Source organism: Rattus rattus, chromosome 5, assembly GCF_011064425.1.
Source record: "Rattus rattus isolate New Zealand chromosome 5, Rrattus_CSIRO_v1, whole genome shotgun sequence".
NCBI classification, from domain to species: Eukaryota; Metazoa; Chordata; class Mammalia; order Rodentia; family Muridae; genus Rattus; species Rattus rattus.
Genome location: NC_046158.1, coordinates 36,452,634 through 36,474,896, shown reverse-complemented (window position 1 = coordinate 36,474,896; position 22,263 = coordinate 36,452,634). Strand labels below are relative to the sequence as shown.

General features: G+C 46.7%; 1 pseudogene; it reads right to left on the bottom strand.

Moving 5' to 3' along the window:
- Nucleotides 1-18,822, bottom strand: part of LOC116900816 — a 48,298-nt pseudogene extending 29,476 nt beyond the window's left edge.
- Nucleotides 18,823-22,263: the final 3,441 nt, after the last annotated feature.

Below are 22,263 nucleotides of genomic sequence, written 5' to 3'. Positions count from 1 at the left end.
CATTCCAACCAGCCTTTCTTCCTGCCTCTTGAGCCCAATCTGTAACGTGTGTGTGTGTGTGTGTGTGTGTGTGTGTGTGTGTGTGTGTGTGTGTGTACACATGTGGTGTGTAGTGTATAGCCAGAGTTAATAATAGTAATTAAGACTGGGATAAAAGGACCCATGTTTGCCTCAGCTAACTATCAGAACAAATTGCTGTCTCTGAAACTGATATAGCTCATGGATTTATTATTTTTCAATTAATCCTGACAGTGTGGAAAGACACAGACATGTTTATATGTTTTGGGCATATTTTTCTTGTAGATAGAATTTTAATTCATTGCCCAGGGTTACCTCAAAGTAAAGATCTTCCTGCCTCAGCTTTCTGAGTGAGAGAATTTCAGGCATGTACAAGCACACCCACCTCAAAATTTTGCTTTTTGTTTTAAATTATTTCCCCTTTAATTTTTAATAGTGATTTCCTTGGATAATAAGATTCACTTATGGCCCTTTATCATTTTGGGTATATATTAGTGCATTTCATGCTTGGAGTCTGTGGGACTGAGTGGCAGTGAGGGGCACCACATAGCGGGTGAGAGAGCTGAGCCCCTGGGAGGTGACTTAAACACACAAGTTAGTAAGTTAGCTTCAGTAGCATATTCAAAGTGCATGCTCTCATTTTATAAATAAGAAATTTGGTTGCTAAGTAATTTAGTGACTAACCCTTGGCCATATGTCTAAGTATATTAATTATACTTCAATACAGACTTTGTGATCCCCTACAAACACACACACACACAGAGAGGAGAGAGAGAGAGAGAGAGAGAGAGAGAGAGAGAGAGAGAGAGAGAGAGAGAGAGATTGAGGTTTATCCTACTGTATGGGATGTTTCTTTACAGATAAAAATAGTAAAATATGACATAGCCAATGTTACCAACACTAAAAATATCTAAGGAAATTTCAGGAGTCAGGTTCTGTTGCAACTTCCCTGGGAGTGGGGAAGGATAATGCCTGCTGGTTAAAAATGTTTGATTCATTCTAGGCTGAGTGACATTGGCCTTTCACCCATGAGTCCAGCAGGATACGTATTTGTCTTCAGTGACCCCTTTACCAAACGATTCACAGTGATTAAGCACTGAGCAAATTCAGACACAGGTAAGATCTGATAGCACTCAGACGTGGGGAGCCTAGACATCCCCAGCACAGTGAAGCCACGCAGAGCACTGGGCCGTGTACGCTGTCTATTTTTATCAGCATATTTCTATTTCTGCCTTCATTTTTCCCCCTTCCTTGCCTTTGCAATGCTAGGTGTAGGCAGAAAAATTTAGATATTTATCCAGAAATTGGTATTTTACTACTGATGAGCTGATACAAACAATACAACCAGGGCCATTATAATGTTAAGTGAGTTTTGAACAAATAGAGTTAGAAATCCAATTATCTTTCCATAGGAAGCTTTTGTGCGCAGCCATTGTTAAATAAAGAAGGGAAGCCAGGAGGAGAGTTGGAACAGCAACTTCTTCTGCCTGTAAGGGACATCAGAGAATTTTGCTCTGCACATACATTAATCCATTCATAATGGCCACCCCTTGCTGTCAGCTCACAAAGATCATTTTTAACTCCTGCTTTATGTTGGTTACTGGAGGCTTCCTTTTGGGAGAGGAGCTGAAAGCCAGGAGCACACAACATGAAGCATGAAAGACCACACATAAGCTCTACACACAAAACTAACTTCCAGAACCAAGCTCCAACAGGCTTCCCCTGGGACCCCAGGTTGGGACCCTCAGGGTTTACTAGAGATGAGAAAAGGTCCCAGGCTAACTGTCCTTTAACTGGCCTTACACCAGTGTCTCTCAAAGTATTAGAGGTGCCGTCATTACACTGGGATCTGGCTTAAAACTTCAAATTCTCATGCCTGGATTTGTAGTGGGATCCGACAGTCTGCCTTTCCTAAATGGTAGCAAGAGGCGCCCACACTGTTAGTCCATGCACTCAGAGCAGCAAGAGTCTCAACCCGTGCCTTGGTTTACCAAGTCTTCTACTTGGTTTTCTTTTCTTCCTTTCTTTCTTTCTCTCTCTTTCTCTCTTTCTTTCTTTCTTTCTTTCTTTCTTTCTTTCTTTCTTTCTCTCTTTTATTTTAATTGGATTTTTTTTTCATTTCAAATGGTATCCTCTTCCTCCTTTCCCATCCATGGTGGTTTAGTCCCTCTTATCCTTATCCCCTCCTTCAATCCTTTTTCTTACTTCCAATCAGGAGAGGGCCCTCCCTCAGAAAAATTCCTCTCCCAATACCAAAAGACCCCAACCTGCCTCCCCCCTGACATTCCCTTCAACATTGAAGGATACAGAGTGGTCCTACAAAATGGAATATTACTCAGCTATCAAAAACAATGGGACCAAGGCAAATGGTGAACTTCTCCTCCCATTGGTGCCCAACAAGGTCATCCTCTGCTACATATGCATCTGGAGCCCTGGGTTTGTCCATGTATACTCTTTGGATGGTGGTTTAGTCCCTAGGAGCTCTGGTTGGTTGGTATTGTTCTTATGGAGTTGCAAGCCCCTTAAGCTCCTTCAATCCTTTTCAAGAACAGCCATTACCATTCCAGTCAGGAGGGAGCTTAGAAATGCCTCGTCCTTTGAATAGCAAGCATTAGCTGTGTGACTTCTGGGGGGAAGGAACTTCCTTTTCAAAGCTGGTTACTAGGACCAAAGGACATCGTGCTTACATTGGTCATTGTTTGCTCCATCAACACTAAGAGCAGCCATCTGGCTTTCTGCTTTCATTTTACAAATGTGAAGTCACTGTGAGGTGAAGAGTCCAACTCGGTGTGGCACAGTTTGGCTAAACCAGAAGAAACCTGATCTCCTGAGAACCTGTAGGCCATGTACTTAGTTACATCATAGCCCATTACTAACTGAGGAGCTGACCCTGGCATTCGCCCAACCTCTTTCACTGACCGAGCCTCTGGAACCCACAGGACATCAGTGGCTTAAACCACACAGCCAAATATTTTTTGCTATGGCTGGTTCTAACAGGTCAAGCCTTCTTCCATTAATTACGAAGATTACCCAGATAATTGATGTAATTGGGGACACAGAGTATCTGAGTGAAACCAGCCAGAATGGATTAGATCTCGCCAGTACAGCCTGAGATTCCTACAGTTCTCAAGGGAAAAACATTTCCTCCCCCCGTGGAAAATTATGGATGGCCCAGTGGAACCTTTGATTTGGTTCACGAATAACACTAGGTGTGATGACCTAGTCCCTAAGGACAAAGCGACTATCAAAATGTTGGACACACGTAGTCATCCCTCTTTTTCTGTCATATTTTACAGAAACCTTCAATAGAGTTTCAAATGTCCACATTTGACCGTGATGCCTTTTGGGAGGTCAAAAAGCAGATCAAATAGAAAAAAAAAATGCTCTCCCGAGGTGCTTTGCAAATGGGCACTAGCCACAGGCTGTTCCAGCTCGAGGGTGAAAGAGAAGCACCAAACTCCTTTCTCTGCAGAATGAAATGGCTTCTGAGATATGAATAACTGAACTGGAAAAAAATATTAGCTGTCTGTCCACTGCTGCTGCATAATACAAAATATATATCATTCCAGCGTCTGCCCTGTGAAAACCTACACAAACACTACCAATGGCTGGCAGGACATCTCTGCGGTGGTACAGACGGTCCTTACTGGTGCAGTCAGAATGGCGCTGTTCACATAGCCCATTAAAATTGCTGGGGTCAGTATGCACTCATTCCAAAGACACAACCTTCTTAACAAGGCAGCCCTGCATCCTTTTAGTACAAGTGGGGAATTTCTTACGTTTCTACACATTATTAGAGCCATTTTGACAATCTGGTGGGAGAAGGGGCCCAGGAAGTGGCACTGCCTGAGCGAAGCACAAGAAAGCTGGTGGGGCCGATGCAAATGAGAAATTCTATGTTCTGGTCCGTTCCAAAGTTGGGAGTCTGAAAATTAGATGGGTCTGGAGACTGGAGGTGGAACACAAAGCGTCTTCCTTTTAAGTGGCTGTGGACATTCTAATCTGAGTTGAGGCAGAGAAGGAACAAAGCGAGAGCACGTTTATCCATTTGTGGGTACGTCCCTGGATGTTTGAGCTTTGTGTGGACTTCCGGCCATGTGAACCTACAGTCCCAAGGCACAGCCACCTGAGATGCTTTCCGGTACACTCCACATGTGTTGGGATCAGATATTTTCTTGTCCTCTGTTATAGATTCAATTATATCCCCAACTCTCCACCAAAATGGAAAGTGTCAAAGTCTTAGACCCCCAAATACCTCAGAATGTGGCCTTGTTTGGAAACGGGGCCACCACACGGTAGCTACCCATCACATGGGTGGTCAACAGCTAACACGCCGTCATCCTGATGCATGGTGCGCTCTGCTTCTAATATGACTGACATCCTTAATGAAAGGATGGGCATATGAAGAGTGACGCACATACACAGAGGCCACCATTTAAAAACAGGGGTAGAGACTGAAATGATGAGACCATAAGCCAAGGGATTGCTGCTTCTCATAGGAGCTAGGAGAGAAACGGGGAACCATGCTAGCTTGAGAGAGGAACCTACTACACTATTCCTACTACTGTACTACTACTACTACTACTACTACTACTACTACTACTACTACTACTACTACTACTACTACTGGACTCCTCACCTTGACAATGGTGAGGACACATACTCCTGGGCTTTGATGCTACCCTGTTTGTGGTATTTTTTTTTACAATATCCCTAGGGATGCTACATCCACTGTATAAGGAACACCACATTTCTAGTCTTTATGTCAGGTCGTCAGATATGAGAATGAATATGGGATGCAAGGAAATAAATGAGCTAGAAAATGGGAAACATTTCCAGCCCCAGATAGACTTTGGGCAGAGCCAATATTTTGCTGGAGATGTGCCACAGATTTTAAAGAACATACAGAAGACCTTGGGGTCTCCTTGTCTGCCTATCTGGTACCTGTCAGGCACAAAGCGAAAGAAGGGGAGTTCTGCTTGCACCCCCTTAAACTATTCACCGTTCTTTCATTCACTCGATGAATATTTATCTTCTGCCTAGGGACAGGACACTGGCATGTTGAGAACTCGAAAATAACTGGTCTTATCTTCCTTTGCCTTTCCAGAAGCATTTATATTCACAGTATCAGTGTCAAAAATCTATAGTTGATTGATTTGGAAGTTGTGTGTTTCTCTATGCTGTCCTCACACCCGCTTATGAACTGAAAAGCTGGCACTCTTCTGCTCAGCCTTTATATATAATGGTACCTTGGCAATAGCTGGAACGTAGCCTTTACCTGCTGAGGGGACATTTGGTGAATAACAGCTTTTAGTGTCAAATAAGAACACCTCGGGGTCTGCCCATCTCATTCCTGGGGTGCTAAATGGTGGGGTTGAAATATTTGGCATATATTATCAGTAGATGGATCAGTTACACTGCTCTGGTTAGAAGACACCCATAATACCTCTACCTTTGTCCAGATAGCCTCTAACGGGCCAGCCAGGCCATAGCCTGTGCCCACTGATATCTGAGAGATGACCCATTGTGAGCCTCTGACTGGAACCAGCACAAGAGAGAAGGGTTGGATGTTGGTCAACAACTAAAAATCAGAACAACATCAAGGTCCTCATCTCCCTGAATTCAGGCCTTTAGTTTTACTATATCTCTATGTGTCTTCTAAGGGTTCTTGTGCTGCCTCTGAGAATAGCAGCCTGCTGATAAATGCTGATCAGACAGAGACATCGCTAGGCAAACCGCCTTTCTCCGAATCTCCCCGTCATGTGTTCCTGATCACCCATTGATTTGATACAGGGACAGAAGAGGGGCCCTTGTGAAAGCCCAGGCTTCCAATGTGCACAATGTTAACTGGTAGAGGACTGCAGAATGTGCAGAATGGAGTTTCCCAGGAGGAATCGAACAGTGCAGGGCTCTCTCCAGTGACCTCAATTTGAGATGTCCATCAGGAGGAGGAAAAATCCTAGGACTGGTTTAAACCAGCTTTTCCTTAGAGAAAGGCAGAACTGGACAGTGCCATGTGGCACAGGAGCAGACATGAGCCACTGCCCGGTGCCCCCACTCTCATCCATCACTGTGACCTTTTCAACTGGGTTTATAAACCTTAGGCTCGTGATAAATCTCAGTTTTCTCTAGGAAGAAGAGGAGTCCTAGTTCAGCTTCCAAATCTCTTCTTTGGGAGCCTTGCCACTCTCCAAGGCTGCTCCAGACTCTGGGGCCCTGAGGTTGTTTACATATGCTGGTTTGGGAAGTGCACACAGGCTCCTGCAGCCGGGCTTCTTTGAACGCACTGACCCCTGCTGGACGCCTTCCTTTTCTCTTGAAAGCCCCTGAGCTGAAGCCGGGCTGTTCACTGAGGTTGATAGAGGACACTGGCTTCTGGGCTGGGACTGCCTGCCTAGCACCCAGGCCTCTTCTTTATGGGAAACAGACTTCCTGGCCAAGATCAAAGACAAAGGCCTTCAAGGTGCAGGCGGCAGTGCCAGGCAGAACAACTCTGTGCCTGGTCAGGCTTCTGTGTTGCTGTGTGTGTGTGTGTGTGTGTGTGTGTGTGTGTGTGTTTTCTTCCTTCATAAAGGCACAATGTGAGTCTAGAGTTGAAGAGCATCCACTTCAGAGTCATCAGCCTTTCGCATTTGCTGCATTGACCGTCTTTGTTGACTTGGGCAAATCCTGGAGGAAGGAAAGACAGCCCTTGCCTTCTCTTGCCAGTCATTGGCTGCCTTGGGCTTCCCTCTGCAGCTCTTCCTGCGTTCAGGGCAGTGCACTGCGATTAACAGGGTGGGATAAAGCAAGAGACGGAATTGATTGGATCCCAGAGAAACCGCTTGTTGAACAGGAGCCTCGGGGGTGAGATTCACGGTAACATGATCTAGTAGTGGAGTTTCACTCTAGTAGTGGAGTTTTAATTCCGTGAACCGGCTCATGAGGACGCTACTTCAGAAAGGGTGCTTCTAAGTCCTCTGAGATGATGCTGTGTAGACAGGGAAGCCGTCCACGGAGCAAGTCTACTATTGCAGCCAACTCGCCCAAGAAATTGCCCTTCGTGGGGGAACATCTGCCAGACAGCCCACACCCACCTTTCTCTCTTCCTCTCCCCGGTTTTTGAAAAGAGGTGCTGTGGCGGTAAACATTTTAAAAGGCGGAACCTTTTAGCTCGCACTAGCGCCAGCAGCGTTGGGTCACATGGCACAGCAGGGTGTCTTCATCTCAGCGGTCCATACTGCCCTAAGTACTCTCAGACCCAGGCGGTCCACAAGCCGTTCCAGCATGGCTTGCCACAATGATCTCTAGAGTTAGTTCCGGCACTGGAGGGCCATATGGAACTAACCAGAATTTATCTCTGGTTAGCATCTCTCCCGGCAGCTCTCTACAAGCCTGCAACTCTCTGGTTCCAGCTACCATCAGGGCTCTAGAAGTCCAGCAGCGGCTGGCCTATCGTGGCTGCCTGCCACATACTCTGCCCACACTGCCAGCAACCGTCTCCTGGAAGTTAAGGTAAAAACTCCCAACTACCTGGTGAAATCAGGACTCAATGTACCGTAACTTAACAATCAGATTTATATGTTAAATTCTCAATCCATAATACATTCCCACAAAAAACTCACAACCAAATGATAAAGATATAAACCGCCCACCTAGATAAGCTAAGTTGGCCTATAGAAATCCATCCCTTAAGAAATATTCATAACTACCTGTATCTATGTAGAGACGCATGGCGATGGGTCATTTACCTCTGTCTCCATGTTGTCTCTCCTCCTTTCTGCCTCTCTGTCTCCTTCTAAAACCTCTGTTCCCACCTCCCTTCCTTCTCATCCAACAACAGGCCTCATTTTATCTCGTGTCTGCCTTCACCTGCATAACAACACCAACCTACATGGTGCTGAGTGGCCACTGGGCTGCTCAGGGTAGATCCCATATATTGAATCTATAGGTCAGCATACTACGTCTATACCCACCCCCGTCCCTTTGGGGTCACATCAAAGGGCTGTGTGTTATCCCAACTTCCCTCCCAGAGAGTCCTGCTAAGGTTAGGAGAGAGGCGACTACTCTGGGGGAAGTACCAGAACAGACTTGTCCCCACTGTGGCCAAGGATGAGAAGAGAAGGCCTGACTGAAATGAATAAGCTATACTCTTCCATACAGGTCACGCCATCCACGGATGGTGAGCACCTTCTCTTCAGGCGAGAAATACCACTTTCATAGCCCCACCACCACCATCCCAAGCCTCGTTCCCTTCTCCACAGTGCTCCAGGCCCAACTTTATGGAGAGCACTGAAATTTAAGTTCTAATCACCAGATGTTGCCTCCACCTGCTGTCCTAAATGACCTGTGGCTTGCTGGAGGCAATTACACACAGGCTTTGTGGGCTTAGCAATGGGAGACTGAGGGTGAAGAATACCGACAAGAATGTGCTATTTCTCTTAGAAGCCTGTTAGGACGGGAGCTTGAAGTGATGAGAAAGGTCAGGAAACTACTCCGGTATACTTACCCCCTGCTCTAACTTGCAGTCTCTCTGCGGCTCTCCATAAAGTAGTGTGTGTTATCTGTCCAATATAAAGGGCACTGCTATCAGTAACTCAAAACTGGATGAGAATTTTCCCCACCAACCTCGCATTCAAGGACTCCCAGATCCTGCCTTCATGTGGTCCGTAAGCCACTTCCTCACAGAGGCCCCTCTCTTCCTGGGCATGCGCATGCTAGCACAGTCCCGCATTCCCAGGGATCTCACAGCCCCAACTGCAGCCCGTGAGACAAGCAGTCTGCCACACTTAGTCTCACCCCTGCATGGTTCCTGCCTTGTCCCACCTGCTAAGGAAGCCTCCCTCCTTCTGTGCTTATATCTTTACATCCTTTCTTTGAAAGAAAGCATTTTCATCCACCATGGAACTCTAAGTTCAAAGAAGTCAATGCGGGTGGGGCAAGCGATACAGCTTAGTGATGGGGCACTTGCTAGACTGCTAAAGGCTCTAGACTTGATCCCTACCTAGTACCATTAAAATTTACAATAAGAACAGAGTCAGAGAAATGACTCGGCGGGGAAAGGCATCTACCACCAAGCCACACTACCTGTTGTTCATTCCCAGGGCCTACACAGTGGAAGGAAAGATGCTACTCTGACCTCCACACTCACACCATCACACCTGGGCACATGTGTACACACACACACACACACACACACACACACACACACACACACGCACATAAAAACGAAGACAACAAAACCATCCAATCTTATGCCTCTTTCCTTCTGGGGGAAGGTGGACTGTCGAAGGTCAGCGCTCTGTCATGCGTCCATTAGTATCAAGGCCACAGCTGTGTGTGTTGGCTGGGACTCCCAGAGGAGCTTCCTGAGCATTGTTCACTCAGACCTCCCATAAACATCCCTGTCACGCCATCCCAGCCAACTCCAGGACTAGACACTGCATTTTGTTTGTTTCTTTCTCTTTTCTCTACTCAGCCAAGTAAGCAGCTTCTAGCTCTTAAGTTTTAAATTAGCATTGTCTTCTCCAAGCCAACAATTCTGCCGGCCTGCCGCATGGTATCATGGTTTCCATACGGGCACCTTGCCAGAAGTGCTTTCCTGGGCACCATGTGGCTTCCAGTGTCATTCTTAAGAAGTGCTGGTAGAGCCAGGCGAGGTAGCACATACCTTTAACTCCAGCACTTGCAGAGGCAGAGGCAGGGCAGAGGCAGAGGCAGAGGCAGAGGCAGGGGCAGGGCAGGGGCAGGGGCAGGGGCAGGGGCAGGGCAGGGGGGGGCAGGGGCAGGGGCAGGGGGCAGGGGCAGGGGGCAGAGGCAGAGGCAGAGGCAGAGGCAGAGGCAGAGGCAGAGGCAGAGGCAGAGGCAGAGGCAGAGGCAGAGGCAGAGGCAGAGGCAGAGGCAGAGGCAGAGGCAGAGGCAGAGGCAGAGGCAGAGGCAGAGGCAGGTGGATCTCAGTGAGTTGAAAGTCACCAGCCTGGTCTATGTAGAAAGTCCCAGAACCTCACACAACATGAACTGCAAGCATATGTACCAGAAGATGGCTGACACCTTTGGTTGGTATAGCTGGGTCCAACCATGCAGATGATCACTCAGTTTAAATCGTAGGCCAAATTGAGGGACCAAGTGTGCCAAAGCCACAGCCTTGAGTCAGCTCTGCGTGCCTCTGCAGGACCTCCTTTGGGAAGAGCTGACTCAGCCAAGGCACGCCAGCCGCCAGGCTGCCTCCCACATCTCTAGCCTGTTCCCAGGGCCTCGTCATCTCTGAGGCTTTTGATCTTTGTTTTAATGGACAAACTAAGAGGACAGAGTCCTCATGGAGAAGAGGAAGGCTACCAAGAAGAGATGTCTCTTCCCTGTACCCCTCCACGTGTCTCGAAATGCCTGGCACTGGAGGAACCAAAGGATCAACTTAGCACATAAGCTGTAAGAAGTGTGGAAAGTGTTTGCTCATAGCATTTAATTTACTAATTGATATTTAAGCAATGCATTACCTAACAATGTTTAATTAAGAATGTCTTCTAGAATAATTTTACTTTTTCTCAAAACACTAAGTAGGCTTGGCTGGCCTCAGACTCACAGATCTGCCTGCCTTTGCCTCATGAATACCTCCCATGTGCCACCATGCACAGAATGACTTTGTTTGACCCTTAATTTCATTGTCTCTTTATCACAGTGGCCATGTTGTGAGCACAATATATCAGAAACATAGGAAGGCAGGTTTGTGTCTGTCCGCAATGTCACAACTTATTGAATAACAATAAATTCACACAGCTTAAGTTTCAGTGACTAATTCGTCATAAATCCTGGCAATGAGGCAGAGGTAGATACAAGTTCTTTATACTAATATCGCAGAGTTCACAACATATATATATATATATATATATATATATATGCATAGGTATGGTTTTGAGAATGAATATAGGTTAAAGAGGTCACTTCAGGGTTCAAGAAGTTTCACGGGGGCTGGGGGATTTAGCTCAGCGGTAGAGCGCTAGGGAAGCCGGGCCCTGTTCGAGCTCCGAAAAAAAAAAAAAACCAAAAAAAAAAAAAAAAAAAAAAAAAAAGTTTCACGATACTGAGGCAGACCGGTGTGAGAGAGGGCTGCTGGTAGACCTGTTGGTAGAGATGTTCGAGTCAGGTTTGAGAGCTGAGCTGCAAACTTCATCTGCAAGGTGAAAGGCCAGACCCAGTCTAGAGCAGATGGTGGGTCCAGATGCATGACAGGTGGATGCCAAGCAGCTGAGTACGCTTTGTCAACAGAAGGGGGCTGAACTGAGTCAGGCAGTCCTTGGTGCTCAATACACCACATTGGTGTGGGGCCCTGGCATGGCAGTATTAGGAATCTGTCACTTTCGGGGATCCAGGAGAGGGAGTCACACCATTTTGGTGTGTCACAGGTCTAGCTTTCCTAATACAATTTTAAAAATGCCCATGTGCCCGTTGGACTGCATGTTTGCCTCACCGCCGCTGGGGTGCTGGAGCACAGCCTGCAGGCATCTCAGGGGAGAGAGAACACAGTCTCAGCCTGTGTTCTTCCGGGCCAGGCACAATGAGATCTGGGATAGACGCTGTGGTTCTCAATCTCCTGTGTACCCAGATAACACTGGGGACCTTGAGGAGTGGAGAACGGGGTGGGAGTGGGGGTGGGAGCTGGTACGATCCAGGCAGGAAAGGGATAGCTGAACCCAGAATGAGAGAGGAATCTGGTTTGGTTCTGAGTGAGTGCTGGGAGATTTAGGCATGGCTCTTTACAAAGGCCCCCTCCCTGCCTCCAACTCGAGGTAACCCTTGATGAAGGAGAGCGTCCTTGACTCTCCAAACTGCTTAATCTGATGGCAGACGGCATACTTCTTACTCAGGGTGAACCAGAGATTAAATACCTTTTGCAGGAAAAAATGCCTGGGAAGGGAATCTCATTGGCTAAATACTGGAGGCCTATCTAGACACCTCATTAACATGGAGAACTCCAGGTTTTTATGCTTCATGACAGGTTGTTATGGTCCTTTATGTGGGGTGTCATGGTTGTGTTCCAGGAGAGGTGGAGCTTGGCAGGAACCTGGTTCCATTCCTACTGTTCTCAGTTCTGAGATTCCCCGGGGTTTTGAACCCACTTCAACCTTACCAGTTCTTCTGTCTGGTAGCATGGTCCAATTGTTCCGCATGTGCCCCATGGTTTCTACCTTTCTACCCACCCACCTTTCTACTCACAAGATGAAGTCATTTGTCAGTCTGTACTGGATGTGTGGTGCCCAATGCTGCAGTTTCTGGATCCAGCCAGAGACTGGAGTCATCCTTCTCCCTCAAAATGAAGTCAAAATTTGCTTGTAAAATGGATTCACCCACGACAATGCACAGCATGAGAAGCCACTGTTTGATAAAGTATGAAGTAAAGTAAGCGTAACCTGACCTCACCAGGCCACCTATGAGCATTACCAAGTCACCCAGACCACATCTTCCCTCTTCAGTGACTTGTCACAATGCACTGTCGACCTCCTAGACAGTAGTGTATGAGGTCTTCAACTCCAAACCATATGATTCTATAGCAGTGGAAATGTCAGCTGCTATCTTACAGGTTGGGAGTGTGACCACTTATTCTCCATTTGTTCTGTGTTTGTTCTGTGTTTTTTATCCCAGATATAACAGTCTGAGGCACCCCTCTAGGAGTGATTACTAAGTCTGTACCAAAGTTCTATACCTCTTTAAAAACTTGGTTCTTGGATGAAGAGATGTCTCAGTGATTAAACGCACTGGCTGCTCTTCCAGAAGATTCACGTTGTCCCACGACCACCTGTAATTCACCTCACAACCACCTGTAATTCCAGTTCCAGTGCATCCAATGCTTTCTTCTGACTTCTGAAGTCACTGCACACAGGTAGAACATGGACAAACATAGGCAAAACACCTATACCGGTGTAAAATAAACACATAAAAATTTAAATCTATTATTTGCTCTTTGTAATAATGTAAAACAATCAGTGTGTATGAATAATTCCAAGGTAATAATGAATAAATAGTAAATAAAGAGAATTTTGTGGGTTGGGTGGCTTGGTTTGTTTTGTTGAATGTTTTTTGAGATGGGAGTCTCATAAAATACAGGCTAGCCTCCAACTCTATGCCTTGCCAAGTAACCTTGAACTATTGTTGCCTTTGCTCCCACCTCTCAAGTACTGAGATTACAGGTATACATCACCACATGGTTTTGTCAAAAATAAGCAAAACAAACTGGGGATGCCTTGTAACCCTGAGTAAGGTAACTGTGATGGTATGAATACATTTGGCCTGGGGAGTATCACTATTAGGAGGTGTGGCCTTGTTGGGGGAAGTGTGTCTTCCGTCTAGCTGTCTGGAAGCCAGTCTTGTCCTGTTTGCCTTCAGAACAAGTTATAGAACTCTTAGCTCCTTCTCCAGTGCCATGCCTGCCTGGACACTGCCCTGCTTCCTACCTTCACGATAATGGACTGAACCTCTGAACCTATAAGCTAACCCCATTAAATGTTGTCCTTTAAAGAGTTGCCTTGGTCATGGTGTCTCTTCACAGCAATGGAAACCCAACCTGAGACAGTGACTCAGACCCAAAAAGACAAATACTGTATATTCTCTCTCTCTCTCTCTCTCTCTCTCTCTCTCTCTCTCTCTCTCTTGTTGATTATTTGGGAATCTCACATCATGCAGCCCAATTGCATTCACTTTACAGTCCTCCCCTGTCCACCATTCATCCTCTGTAACTCCCCTCCCCCACACCCTCCCCCTCAAAAAGAAGAAATTGGGAAAAAATAAACAAATGGAAAAAAGGACATTTTGTGTTGCCCATACACTCACCAGAGCATGGTCACATTCCTAGTGGTCAGCCCCTTACTTAGGGAGGATGAGTCTTTCTCTCCTGTACCCCTGACAGAAGCCATAGCCTGAGGAGAGCCATGGGACTGCCATCTCCTAAGAGAGGCAGGGCCGACTCCTCCATGCCCATGGACATCAAAATGGCTTCATGTGTCAAGCAAGACCGTGTTTGGGCTTCAATGATAACATGGACCACAGACATCAACATGACCCCTGTCTATATCAGGATCAGAAACACAGTCAAAGGCTACATGCCCCAAGGCTCAGGTGGGTGCATATACCACTCACATTGGCATCACACCCCAACCCTGGGAGAGCAAAACCCAAAGATGTCACCAAGGTATCAGTCAGTGGCACTGACTGCATACATTCACTATTGCTGAAGATGACACTTTGCTTGTAACTTTGAAAATGGAGTCGTTGAGCTGGTGCCCCAAATAGAAGCATCACCCCTACTGACTACTGTTCATGATGCTCAAGAAGGCAGGAATACAAAGGCTGTAAGAGTCAGAGGTGATGGATAATTCCGAGCGCACAAGACTGATGCACATACGAACTTACACAGACTATGGCAGCACCCACATGACTTCCACAGGTTCAAGCCACACGTGGTCCCATTACTGGGAAGATACAGGCCTGAGTCCCACTCCTAAACAAAAACTACTGCAACTGATACCCACTGGCAAAGAGACATCAGTTCACTCCAGTGGAGTTTTACTGGGTGAATCTACCACATTCCAGGGCAGGGCCCTTGCCCAGGAGTAAAAAGCAAAAGGACTTGATGTGGACTCTTTCCTTGTTTTGCATTTTTTGTCTTACTGGTCCTTTGTTGGTTTGTTCTGGTTTTCGTTTTTGTATTATTTGTGTTATGGGGAATTTTTGTTTCTTGTTTTGTGTTTCTTTCATTTGTTGTTGTTGTTGTTGTTGTTGTTCGGGTTTTTCTGAAGACATGCATACATACATACAGAGAGAGAGAGAGAGAGAGAGAGAGAGAGAGAGAGAGAGAGAGAGATGAATAAAGAGAGAGAACATAAAGTTGGATGTTGGATGTCTGGGGAGGCCGGGAGGATCTGGGAGGAGTTCAGGGACGGGAAATGATCACAACATATTACATGAAAACAATTTTAATTAAACAAAGCATTTTTTAAATCTTGGAATGACTTAGAGTATAACAAACCTTCCCAAGGATTTACACACTATCTAATTATTGCAACATCTACCTTTACATCCGTGTTGCCTTCTCTTGAGGGAAAAGCCTCGCCCAGTGTGTAAGCAGATCCTAGCTTTACACTTTCTGAATCAGTCATCAGCTAAGGCCCTTCCTTCCCCTCTCTCTGACATTACCATTTGGACAGTAAATGTCAGAGTCACTCTCAGCGTGCTTCAAGTCTCTGGCTCTCTCAGACGGCGTTCGCTGTGTCATCTTGTGAGTCTAATGTCTACACTGTAGCCAGACAGAATTCATGCTCAGTAGCTGGTACTGAAGGCATTGCAACCAGGCATGCAGTGTGATATTTAGAGTACGGAAGGTGGGCTTGAGAGATGGTTCAGTAGTTAAGAGTACTGGCTGCTTTTCCAGAGGACTTGAGTTTAATTCCCAGCACCCATATGGGGGCTCACGCCAGTTACAGTGGATCCCATCACCTCCATGAATAGTGCGTACACACAGTGCACAGATAGATATGCCGGCAAAACACCCATACACTTAAAATAAATAAATATTAAAGCGACAAAGATTCTGAAAATTACATTAACAGTCACCACAGCTTCTGCTCCAAAGGAAGCATTACTGTGAGATAATTCACTGTTGCTCAAGTCTAAACACAAGAGATTAATTGCGTTCGATCTCAGAATGGCATACTCAGTTTAAATTAAGTATGCAATTTAATGTTACTAAACATTAGTTATTACTTGTTTTAGGCCTGAACGCCTCTTCTTTAAGGCAGGACCTCCTCAGATGTCTCATGATAGGGCTTCTGGCTACAGAGAATGGAGTTTCCTGAGGAGGGTGAGGTCCTGGGAGAGAACACACATTCTCGCAAAGAAATAAAAACAACAACTGTGGTGGTTTGACCGGGAATGGCCGCCCCCAGACTCATGTATTTGAATGTTTGTCCTATAGGGAGTGGCACTGTTAGGAGGTGTGGTCTTATTGGAGTGCATATGGCCTTGTTGAAGGAAGTATGTCACTGGGGGTGGGCTTCAAGGTCTCAGATGCTTAAGCCCAGTTTCAGTGGCACACGGTGCTACCTTCAGATCAAGACAGAGAACTTTCAGCTCCTTCTTCCGGTACCGTGTCTGCCTGCTGATCTGGGAAGCGTGAGTCCAAGTCAGCGGAACATGTCCACAAAGACAAGGCTTCTGCCTCATGTGTGTGAGGTACGGCTTCAGTTTAGGAACCATTAAATTAACCCCTTGCTTTTCCGTGACCAGATGCATTTTATACTAAGCATGCTCAGCAGAGAGGCATGGCAGTTGGCAAGGGGCGAAGACCGTGTGTCCAGTTCTATGAAGCTCACATCCCTGGAGCTGTGAATACAACAATGGAAAATGGTCTTGCTCATGGGCTTCAGGTAACATCACAGAGAAGGTTCTCACAGGCTGGGGCCTAGAGACATATCCTGCTGCAGCAGGAGCCCCAGCCTTGGGCAGTGCAAGGTGATTTGTGACATCAGCATCCTAACAGTGTCTCGTTCCCATCTACCAGGGGAAGGCGTTAGAATCCTAGCGTATCAGATGAGATGGGTCCTGAGCAGTGGCCCCTGGACCTGGAAGAAAGAGTCCCGGCTGAAGAAAGGCAGACTCAAAGCCCACGCAGAGATGCCCTGGTGACCCTGTGGCCATGCAGAGCTTCGTCCCCTCTTTTTCTTCCTCAGATGACAGACTTACCCTGACTACAGACCAAAAGAAAAAGGAAATTTTCTCAGATATTACTGCTTTATGTTTTAACGACCAGATTACACCTGCTGGTTCCCCAAAAAAAGTCAAACTTCTGGGGTGCTTTTGAGAGGCTTCCTTTGAGTGACAGCTTTCATCCTACAGGGACCTTTTCTCCATTTTTTTAATCTTTTCTCTGGATCTACTGTGGATGTCTCGCTGAATTCCTCCGTATAGACTATGACATTTGATGGAAGTTTAAGTTTGATAATTAGGTAATTTCTCTCCCATTAAATAATTTCCTTTCCCTTCCTTTTAAAATTAATACATACCTTTAAAACTAATGACATCTATACTGAGTAGCTGAACCGATGGTTAGCTGCATAGTTTTTCAATTTTATGCAGAAGGCTGCCACCTCGTGGCTGCTGTGAAAACTGCTACTAAGACGCCCTCTATCCCCAAGCACGCAAACACACACACACACACACACACACACACACACACACACACACACACCTGTTTAGGGAGGGACTCTGGCCTACTCAATTAATAAATTACAATATCGTCTTTTTTTGAAAATGTATTTTACATGCCCTCCTTCCCTTCCACAGGTAAACGTATATAGATTTCCTCAAGTTTCAGTACAGAGACCCTGTTCCATGTGGGCCTGGTAGTCACAGCTAGTAGCTCAGTTGTCTTTAACTCATTCCTATAATTTTCCCTGTATTTTAAAACATGGACTGCACAGACTGCCTCTATTGGAATTCCTGGGGAAGATATTAAAATTGAAGATTTCTAGGGTTCTCTCCAAGACTTGAGACATGGAATCTCTGAAGAGAGGCCCTGAGGTTGGCATTTTATTTTATTTTATTTTATTTTATTTTATTTTTTAATTTTTGGGGGTACAGTGAACTTTATTGATGGTATTCAAAAGAGAAGAGAGGGCTCCCTAGGGCCCTCCTGTTATTACAGGGGTCTGGGATGGAATTGTGAAGGAGATGCTCAGTGTTGGGGGCTGTTAGGATGGGAACTCCTCAGCAACTGAGGGCATCTCTCTTGCTCTCAGTATCCTTGCTGGGCTGAGGTGGGTGGTCCAGGGTTTCTTACTCCTTGGAGGCCATGGAGGCCATGAGGTCCACCACCCTGTTGCTGTAGCCGTATTCATTGTCATACCAGGAAATGAACTTTACAAAGTTGTCATTGAGAGCAATGCCAGTCCAGCATTAAAGGTGGAAGAGTGGGAGTTTCGTTGAAGTCACAGGAGACAACCTGGTTCTCAGTGTAGCCCACGATGCCCTTTAGTGGGCCCTTGGACGCCTGCTTCACCACCTTCTTGATGTCATCACACTTGGCTGGTTTCTCCAGGCAGCATGTCAGATCCACAATGGATACATTGGGGGTAGGAACATAAAAGGCCATGCCAGTGAGCTTCCCGTTCAGCTCTGGGATGACCTTGCCCACAGCCTCCGCAGCACCAGTGGATGCAGGGATGATGTTCTTGGCTGCCCTTATGGCCATCATGCCCCAGCTTTCCAGAGGGGCCATCCACAGTCTTCTGAGTGGCAGTGATGGCATAGACTGTGATCATGAGCCCTTCCACGATGCCAAAGTTGTCATGGATGACCTTGGTCAGGGGGCCTAAGCATTGGTGGTCCAGAATGCATTGCTGACAATCTTGAGGGTGTTGTCATATTTCTCATGGTTCACACCCATCACAAACATGGGGGCATCAGCTGAAGGGGCGGAGATGATGACCCTTTTGGCCCCACCCTTCAAGTGAGCCCCAACCTTCTCCATAGTGGTGAAGACGCCAGTAGACTCCACGACATCCTCAGCACCAGCGTCACCCATTTGATGTTAGCAGGATCTCGCTCCTGGAAGATGGTGATGGACTTCCGGTTGATGACAAGTTTCCCATTCTCAGCCCTGACTATGCCATTGAATTTGCCATGGGTAGAATCATAGTGGAACATGTAGACCATGTAATTGAGGTCAATGAAGGGGTCATTGATGGCAATAGTGTTCACTTTGCCAGTTGCAGAGCAGAAGGCAGCCCTGGTAACCAGGCACCCAATACAGCCAAATCCATTCACACCAACCTTTATCATCTTGTGTATGGGACGAGGCTGGCATTGCAGGAGAAGATGCTGCTGTCTCTGGAACAGGGAGGAGTAGAGAGCTGAGGTTGGCATTTTAAACAACCTCCCAGGTGATTTATCACTCACATTAGCATTCTGACATCGCTGTGTTCCCATCTACAAGGGGGAGGCATTAGAGTCCTAATGCGCTAAGTGGGTTGAACAGTGAGCAGTTGCCCCTTGGACTTGGAAGGGAGAGAGTCCAAGCTGGATAAGGCATTCTTGAAGACTACTGCAAACCCAGACATTTGCTGCTTCAGCGGACACCATGATGACCCACTGACTCTAACCAAACCCTCTAAACAGTAAGTCATCCTCTACCAAGAGAGTGGCCACTATCGAGGGACATCTTGTCCTACACAGGAAGCAGAAGATGGCAAGCAAAGCCAGAAGAACAGGTAACCCCCTCCTCTCATCCAGGCCACCTCCTACCTCCTAACTGATTTTCTACCTTAGAAACTGCAGTCCTATAGTTAGAGTCAAGGGCTAGTGCCCAGGCCTGTCTGGGAAGGGGACAGGGTGGGGGAAGAGGCCAGCTTCCGGTCTGCCTCCCTGCTGACCAGCTATGTGGGCATGCTCAGAATGTCAGCGAAGCATGGTGATCCATACTTAGCTTTGCCCCGAGTCTAAAGTTCTGTAATTTCAATTTGAGCTTTAGCTAGAGAAAAGGTCGTGACCTCACAAATCCTGTGTTCTAAACTTAAGACTCTGCAGTTTGTCAGTAACTCTTGGATATCACAATAAGAAATGAGATCCTGGGGTTGGGGATTTGGCTCAGTGGTAGAGCGCTTGCCTAGCAAGCACAAGGTCCTGGGTTCGGTCCCCAGCTCCGAAAAAACAAAACAAAACAAGAAATGAGATCCTTTGCCTCGTATTTGGGCAAAATAAAACCCAGCTGGATTGAAAGACCTCCATTCTCCTCCTCCACGGTCCCATGACCTCACCTCACAATACCCATCCAACTCCGTTGTGCTCCAAAGACTCCAGCTCAGTAGATATCAGACTCCACCCCTATCCTAGCCGGGCCCTGGTGTCTGAACCTTTTCCTATTCAAGCACCCATTCTAAAGAGTACCTAGGCGGTTATGAGAGCGTGTCTAGACTGAGTCTTCACCCAGAGCTTTCTTCCTGTTCCTCTAAGGTCAAAGTGTGGCTCCTCTATGATTCCATCATCCCTGCACATCTCACTCAGTTCTTGACGAGAGGCATTAGGACTATCTTGTTTTGTCTGCGGCCTTAGATACAACACCTGTGTCTGCCACCTAATGAATATTTAGGACGAGGTTCCTTGACTGATTGATACTGACACTGGCAATGAAATACCCTGACTTTTCCAGAACAGGACTTTAGTAAAAGCTGCCCCACTTCTGGTCACCTTCATCCACAATCCTTCTCCCCTTTCCACCCTCCCCTTCTCCTCTGGGTGAGTGGTACCCACCCTGGACATGCCCCCACCCTGTCACACCAAATCTCTTCAGGGCTAGACGCTTCCTCTCCCACTGAGGCCAGACAAGGCAGCCCAGCTATAAGGACATATCCCATGTACAGGCAACAGCTTTTGGGATAGCCCGGCCAGTTGTTCGGGACCCACATGAAGACCAAGCTGCACATCTGCTACACATGCGCGAGGAGGTAGGGGCTAGATTCAGTCCAAAACATAAATCCTTTTACATCCTCCCTTCTCTCTGTATGAAGCTGAAGAAGCCATTGTGTAGGAGTTAGTGGGAAATGCCTGATGAATGTGGACTGAAATGCTGGGGTTTCTAAAGGCAAAAGTTAACAAACGCATTAAAATTTCTCTGTGGAAATCACAGGCAGAGTGGGGAGATAATCCCTCAACACAAAAAGAGAGGAAATGACATCAAGACTCCAAGCACATGGGACCCATGGGCACATGTGTCCTTTTTGTCCTTTGTCTTTCTCCTTTCTCCTCCAGTGAGAGCCAGGCAATAGACTCTCTGGCTTAGCCATGGCAGTGGTCCCAGTGTCTGTCTGTCTCCTTCTTGACAAGGGTCCTGTGCAGTCTGTAATCCTGGATTTCAATGTTAGACCTGCAGTCAAATCCAGCCAACAGTTGCCCAGAATGGATCAGTGTTTACACGAATGATGTTGACACTTAAAAATTAGGAACCGGGGCTGGGGATTTAGCTCAGTGGTAGAGCGCTTACCTAGGAAGCGCAAGGCCCTGGGTTCGGTCCCCAGCTCCGAAAAAAAGAACCAAAAAAAAAAAAAAATTAGGAACCATTCCTTAAATAGAAGTTGCCGGATTTCCTTGGAAAATCAAAATAGTCAAAGGTGCCAACCCCATAATTTTACATCAAGACTGTTGTTCTCACCCTAGGCCTATGGGTGCCTGTATCTTTACATAAGTGGCTTCCTTTGTAGACCCATTCACTGAAACATCCTACAAAGAAGAGATTCGAAGGTTTGACTACACTGCCAAAAATACCCATAACCCTTCCTAATTAAGAATGCTTTAGTTGTATTTTCTATCCTGGACATTGTTAATGGTTTTTTTTTTTCTCACGTTGCCCAAACTGTCCTTGAGCTTGCTATGTAGCCGGGCCGAACCTTAAGCTTCTGACTCTCTGCCTTCCACTTCCAGAATGCAGGGTTGATTACAGGTGTATGCCACACACCAACCATGCTTTCTCTCTCGGAAGCAACACACACTTCCATTTTCTGTTTGGCTTCTGACTTTCCCGGACTTAAGACTCATTTGCCTATAATCACATTATCTATCGAAATGAGGAAAAGGTAGCAGGGTAATAGCTTAGTCACGAAGAACTCCTCCCTTATGTTCAAAGCCCCAGGCTCAACATAGATTGCAGAGCAAAGTGTATGTGCAAAAAGGAAAAACCAAAGCCAAAGAGCCCCGGAATCCTGTGGCAGCAGACACACTCACCCACACGGTATCACCTGTCCCTCACTCAACAGGAGCTGTGTCCAGCCTCCTGACCATGGATCAGTGCGAGTGACTGCCCACTGTAACTATTCCTGGTCCATGCATGGCTGTCTGAACCTGGAGCCTGCCATTCAACTCCAGGAGACTTCTCCAGCCAGTGTCATCCCCTGCAGCCGAGAGGGCAGAGGTTGCTAGTGCTTCAGAGTCTTTGGAATTCTTGGCTCTTAAAGTGTCCTGAGGAAGCTGGGGACGGTGACTCACGTTTTTCATTCCAGCACTTGGGAGACAGATGCAGGCAGGTTTCTGTGGGAACAAGGCCAGCCTCGTCTACATAGCGAGTCCCAGGCCAAATGGGGTTACATAGTGATGTGAAAACTACATCCCCAGGAACCAGAGAGAGATCAGTAGGTCCACTTCTGTTCCTCCTCTTCAGCAAGGAAACCAGGGCGACAGCTACAAGGAGCTGGAATGCGAGCATGAGGGCACACTGGCAGAGTAGGTTGGGAC